Raw genomic sequence first — 6935 nt, 5'->3', positions numbered from 1 at the left:
GAGTTACAGGTGAGTCAATGTATAGGGCTATGCTAGGTATGTGCACTGGCCATAAAGATAATACAGGACTTCCCCATAGGATGCTCTTACTTGCTGGACATTTTGGGTACACTACTGTGATCTTTGGGGGTCACTCTGGTCTTACTCCAGGAATACACATGAGGCCAGTTTCCAGGCCTTTTCTCCAAGATGTTAGAAGGGCCAGCCATTGCTGGTCCATGTGTCAAAATGTCCAGGGCCAGGACCATTCACCAGTGTCCCCAGGGTTTAATGCAGTGGGGCTGGCAGCAGGATGTTGCTCTGCTGGCCACATCCTGGCTTCAGTAGCTCCTCTTTGGTTGCACATACAGTTGTACAGGACAGGCAGCAGGGTGTGTGAGCACATCCACAGGGCTCAAGGCTCCTTTTCGTGGTTTCCCATTGAAACACCACAGCACTGTCCATAGGTGAACTGACCTGCCCTGTCAACTATTGGTGTCCAATTTCAGGCCAGATTTCAATAAACTCTTACTTCTCTATCATGCCTGCCCCAGTAAGGTTATATGGTACATGAAATTTCCATGTTACTCCTAAGTGCTGCACCCATCCTTGTAACACACGTCCAGTAAAGTGGTGCCTTGATCGCTCTCAGTTACCTGCAGCCGGCCATAGGCTGCAAACAGATGCTCCAGGCCCCTCTCGGTGGTTTGCTCATCTGCATGATGTACAGGAAAAGCAAACAATAGTCCAGTAGCTGTGTCCACACAAGTCATGGCATACCAATATCCTTTGATAGGGGCAAAGTCTGCCACCTGACAAGGGGTACTGGCCCCCTTACTATTGTCCTGTATTGCTGTGGGACTTGGTGTAAGTCCCTCTTACAGTACACAAGGCACTTCTGGGCTTTGCTGACTTCATCAAAGGTCAATGGCAAGCCCCACTGATGGGCAGTGGCCCTCATTGTCTTATGCCCCACATGTAACAAACGCTGATGTAGCCATTGGGCACAACAGAGGCAGGCTTTCTTTCTAGCCAGTGCACCTGGGCCAGTGTGTCTGCTTCATCATTCCCTGGGGATGCTAAAGGCAAATGGCCAATCACATGATATATGGTAACAGTCTTGGTCTGACCAGAGGCTCGTAAGTCTTGCCACAACTCTTGCCCCCAGAGGGCTCAGTCACCAACCATCCAGTTGACATGGTACCATGTCAGTAGCCACAGGGTCAAGCCCCGATAGACGGCCCAGCTGTCAGTGCAGACAACTATGGGGGAAGCCTCCTGGGTGATCATGAGCCATACTGCCTGCAACTCAGCCCACTGGCTGATCTTCCCCTCTCCATCCTCCGTCCACATTGTCTCAGTCTTAGGATGGAAATCCACAGCCCTCCACCTTGGGGGCTGCCCATGACTGGGGCCGTCTGTGTACCGAGCATCTTCAGGTATAGGGGCTTTTCCCTCCTGATAAGGAGTCTTGGCTACCAAGGGCTGAAAAGCAAGTTCTTCCTGCTTTCCACTGGTATAAGTCACTGGCCCCAATAAGCGGTGCAGTTCTTCACTTAAGGGGTAGTAGGTTGCTGCTCTGCTGTAAATATGCAGCCTCTTTGGCCAGTGCACGTGTCTGTGTCACGCCACTCCATGGTCATTGGGTCCAGTCTCGCACCTGCCTCATGATGGGATAGCTGGTTATTACCTTGGTCGGCGCTGTTCCAGCACTGGGCTCCATAGCCAGTAAGAAGTGGTACACAGCAGCCAGTTGCTTCTCAAGGTGTACTGGACCTCTGCTCCTTTCCGTACTTGTAACCAGAATCCAATAGATTGGCGTGTCCGTTCAAGCCGCTGCCAGACCCCATCCATAACCATCTTTGGTTACATGAACATCTAGCTCACAGGGCCTTGAATCCATTACCTGTATTCAAGGCCTATACGGCCTTGACTGCCTGCTTGGCAGCAGTAAAAGCAGCTGCACATGTCTCATCACACCTGATGCCCTTTTGTACCAACCGGGAGAAGGGCTTCAGAATCTGTGCCAAGTGCAGGATAAACACTCTCCAGTAGCCCAGAAGACCCAAAACTCTTGTAATACTGCCACAGTGGTAGGGGTGGGGAAAGCCTGGACCTTGTCTATAACTGCTTCAGGAACAACTTTAGTTTTATCTGACCAGACAACCCCCAAGAATTTCACAGACAAACCAGGTCCCTGAACCTTGGTGCTGTTCGCAGCCCATCCTTTCTCCTGGAGATGTTGCAGCAGCCTAGGAACTGCCCCTTCTAGATCTGCAAGAGAATCAGATGTGAGCATAATATCATCAATGTAGTGATACAGCTGCACTGTTTGCAGTTTCCTCCATGTGACCGAGTCCTGGGCTACAAGCCCATGACAGATGGTGGGACTGTGGAGGTATCCCTGTGGAAGGACAGTGAACGTCCACTGCCGGCCTTCCCACGTGAAGGCAAACCGTTCCTGGCTTTCTTGTGCTGTCAGTAGAGAAAAAAGCATTAGCAAGGCCTACTACATAGTGATACGTTCCCAGTTCATGGCTGAGGGTGTCCAGAATGTCTGCTGTTGAGGGGACAGCAGCATGCAAAGGGGGTGTGACTATTCAATTCCCTGTAGTCTACAGTTATATTCCAGGAGCCGTCTGGCTTTCTCATTGGTCACACTAGGGAATTAAAAGGACTGTGAGTGGACTTTTGATGCCCACCCTCTCCAACTCCTGTAGTTTCTCCAGTTTCCTTGTGTCCCCCAGGAAATTTATACTGCTTAATATTTGTCACCGCCAAGGTACAGGCAGAGCTATAGGTGGGTGCTTAGCATGTCCCCTCCAAACTGCCTTTACCACATGTACCCTCAGTCTGAACTCCCCTGCAGTGGTCTGTAACCACAGGCCCTGCAGTATATCTACCCCCAAAATATATTCAGGGATGGGAGAAATGTACATGGTATACTCCTTTGGGGGTAAACGCCCTATCCCCAATGGGATCTGGGCTTTCTTCACCCTAATTGCCTTACCCCCATAGCCATCTATCACAGCAGGGGTCCCAGGAAAACATGCAGGGTTGCCATGAATCAGAGAACACTCAACTGTGCCTACCAGCGCCAGGACACATTGTACATTCACAGAGGACCAATGAACTGCTAATTCTACATGTGGCCTCTGGTCCCCACCATGTCCCCCAAGGTGGGGACTTTGACCCCTTCAGTCGAACCACGATGCCCAGTCACCATCCTGTGGGGGAGAGGGCTCAGGCGAATCCTGAGTACTGTCTCCCAGGAAGTTTTGCAGGGACACAGGTGGGCATGAGACCTTGACTCTGGTTTCTGTGTCCTGGACCTCAGCGGCTGGACCTGCTACTCTGGCATTAATTGGTGCCACGGTTCTAACAATATTCTGTTGGGCTGCCCATTGAGTTTTTCTTTCACTACCCCAGCCTTTATCAAATCAACCCACATCTGGGTCCTCGAGACCTTCATGGGGCCTTCTGCACCTCTCCTCTCAGTCGTGGCCCGTACTTCCCTCTGTGCCCTTATTGTTTCAACCTCCCCCAGATCTGCTAAGTACAGGTAGCCTCACGGGTTGCCCTAGGTGGGGGACAAAAGTATTCACTAGGGACTCAAAGAGGGGAGCTGTGTGCAGCACCAGGTTTCTCATCCCTACAGTGAACACCTCATCGGGGCCCTGGGGGTCCATATTATGGATGATATTTTTCATACCCAATTCCCGCAGTACCTGTTGGAGCTCTGCATACGTTTTCCAACTACTGGGTAAATATGGTAAGTCACCCTGATTAGGTCAAAGTGCCCTGATGGCAACTGTCAGCCACTGCAGGAGTCGCTGATTCCCTGAGGTGTGACAGGCATTTGGCAACCGCTGCCGGAGGGAAGGGTGAGTCTTCAGGGAAGCCATTCTACTCATCTCAGTACCCGACACAACAATGTTCTCCACCCCCATATCCCAGAGACATAAAAGCCATGTAGGCAGAGATTCCGATGGCCTCTGCCTATACCGGACGCTCATGTCCACCAGCTCATCCTGGGTATAGCGGGGAGCATGGAGTGCTCCACAGCCTGGGGAGGGGGCTGCTCCTTCCCCTGAGGAACCCGCGGTTGTTTCGTTTTTATTTTCTTAATTACAGCTGGGTGGGCCTTTAAAACCGGAGAGGCTGGTACCTCCGGTGGTGGCCTGGGTAGCAGATTGGCCCATGGCCCCACCGCCGCCTCTTCTCCCTGGGGCTCCTACCCCAACGGCTCCTCCTCCACCGTTTCTGGGGCTGAAGGCACCACTCTTCCCTCCACCCCCCAGGCCTCCTGCAACGCGGCTTTTCCTGCTGCCTCTCTCCTCGCCGCTCAGGAGTCTTCTAGGAGCGTGACCTGCCTTTTCAGTAACTGTCTCTAACAGCGTCCCATAGGTTATCGCCCAGCTCCTCCAGGCGATGCTGAAGTGTGTCTCTCTCCTGCCTAAGTCCCTCTCTCTCCTCGCTAACCCTCTCGATAATCCTCTCTCCTGTATATCATTTTCCACTATCTGGATGAAAAGGAACCTACAATGCCAGCCGCTTTAAGGCCCCCTAAGTCTCCATGCAGTCTTCCAACTCACGGAGGGCTAATTCTGCAGCTTCCGGTGTTTCCACCCTCCCCCAGCCACCCCTGTAGGAGGTACTTTACCCAGACCAATTCCCCACTAGGGGTTCCAACTTGGAAGCCCCACAGATGGGAGGATAATAACAGGTGAAGCGGCCCCCTCTGCCGCTGCATCCGCTGGGGCCTCCCCACCATCCACAGGAACAGCCCTCCCAAAGGTTGCACCCATTTTGACAGATTTCGGGCTCAGAGGCACCCCGCTGACTGCCGCCAGATCTAAATCCGGGGAGAGGAAATTCCGGGGCAAAATACCTCTAAAAGCCGAAATCAGTCAAAGGGAGAAATAAAGTTAAAATTCGTTTATTGCTTACAAACTGCAGTCCAGCACCATCTCTCTCCCCTGCTCCGGAAGGCAGCAAGCCAGCCCCTCCCCTTAGCCTCTCAGGTTCATACATGCCCTGGGTTGCTCAGGTAATTACCCATTGAGATGGAGATGAATTTCTCTCCACCTGGAAGTATATGCAAATGAACCAAAGCCAGGCGAGATAATCTGGAAATGTTACAATTTTACCCATACGTGGCAAATATTTACCAATCCTTGGCCCCTCCCATCTTCCTGTGAATTGTCCTCCTGCCCTTTGAAGGCCCAGACTTCTACCCTCCTCTTAGCTGAGGAGGACATATAAACCTCAATTGCTCATGGTCTCTAACCCTCCTGTCTTTGGGGTCCCTGTACTTATGAAATGAAACTTCTTTTTCACCTGTTAACCTCTCTTACATCAGTTGAATTATCAGACCAGCCAAAGACCCTTGGGAAGAAGGGAAAAGTTTCCCTCTGCAAAACATACATCCCAGTCACTAGGAAGACTGGTGAGAACGTTACTGGAGAGAGGTCCTCAGTCTCATCAGGGGAAAGAATTCTGGAATGGACACAAAAAGCAGTTGAGCGTTAAGAGCTTATTTGCAGAATAAGATTTTGAAGAAAAAGTGACAGTACACACCTGAGAGTTAGGCACAGACCCAGAGAGGGATACGCTGAGGACACGATAGGGAGTCTTTTTTATATAAAGAATGTGAATATTCATTAAGCAGGACTAGGTTATAAAGGGAGTAGGTGGGATTTTCTCTGAGTTGGGGCTTGCTGCATCCGCATGTCAGGTGGGGAAGTTTTTGACTATACGTGGTTTTCACTCCAACTGACCTGGTGTGGGGAGTGAAGGGCCCCCACCAGTAAGATGGCAAACTTCCGGCTTCTTTTCGGGGGGGTCCTCGGTTCCCGCTGGCGCCACCTGAAGCCCAATCACCTCTCGCCCCCCTCCCAATCCCAGCACCTAGCCAACAGCCACCAGCCCCGTAGAAGTGACACCTCAATCAATTCATGCCCCTTCCTATATAACCCAGCACCTTTCCCTAATAAAGCGGAATTCTCCAGTGAATTGCTGCTGTGTGTCGCTCCTTTCCTTTCAGGGAGTCCTGATTTTTATTATGTTAATGGCAGAGGGGTGTGAGTTTTACTATGGTGATGAGTGTATGCGTTTTGGGATGAAATCTGGGTCAATTTGTCCATGTTGGAACCGGCTGGTTTTGGCGGGTCTGTTATCTTGAGTCTTGACCCCCACACCCTGTGGGAACAGCTTACCTGAACAGAATGTGTAGAATGTAGGCATCCCCCCCAACGTAACCACTGGTGGAAGTCCTCCTCCCCACCTCTTTTGTCTATTTACCTTCTCTAGCAAGATAACTTCATATTTTGTACTGAGAAAACAATATGTTCTAGAATGGCCAAAATTTTTTTAAAAACTCTGACCACACCAAGTTTGTGAGAATATTGAGGAAAAGAATTCTCATCTAATTTTATAGGAGAATAAGAAGTACATACATTTTAGATAATGTTTTTGGCATTAAATAATGAAATTCAACATTTCCCTAGTGCAAATGAGCAAAATGGTTTCTAATTCAAAAAATGTTCCTCTAGCATAAGGATTATTTTTTGCCTGATAACTTTTAGGAAAAAACAGATATACCATAGATAAGCTCTGAAAACCAAGAGGAGTGTCCCTTCTGTTAGGAGACAGTTCTATTAAGACGGGAACTCTCCAATTGTAAGGGTTTCCCCCTCTGTACCTGGGGGAGGTGGGTCTATACATCCAGAAACTTTTCAGTGTTGGGACAGCTTGGACTTTAATCTGCATAACAGATACATTATCTACTCACGTGCTTGTCCTGATAACCTCCCAAATCCGACCCCATCCCCAGCGTCTTTGGTCTTCAGGTAGAGATGGGAGTGGGGGAGGGGGTGCCTCAGGCCATTTCAGGGAAGTACTCAGTTTGCCAGGGTCTCTCCCATATCTTAGGATGTATCTGTGTTAATAAGTAT

Source organism: Manis javanica, chromosome 17 (assembly GCF_040802235.1).
Source record: "Manis javanica isolate MJ-LG chromosome 17, MJ_LKY, whole genome shotgun sequence".
In the NCBI taxonomy this organism is placed as follows: domain Eukaryota; kingdom Metazoa; phylum Chordata; class Mammalia; order Pholidota; family Manidae; genus Manis; species Manis javanica.
The sequence above is the reverse complement of the archived record's forward strand: the minus strand, read 5'-3'. Positions refer to the sequence as shown.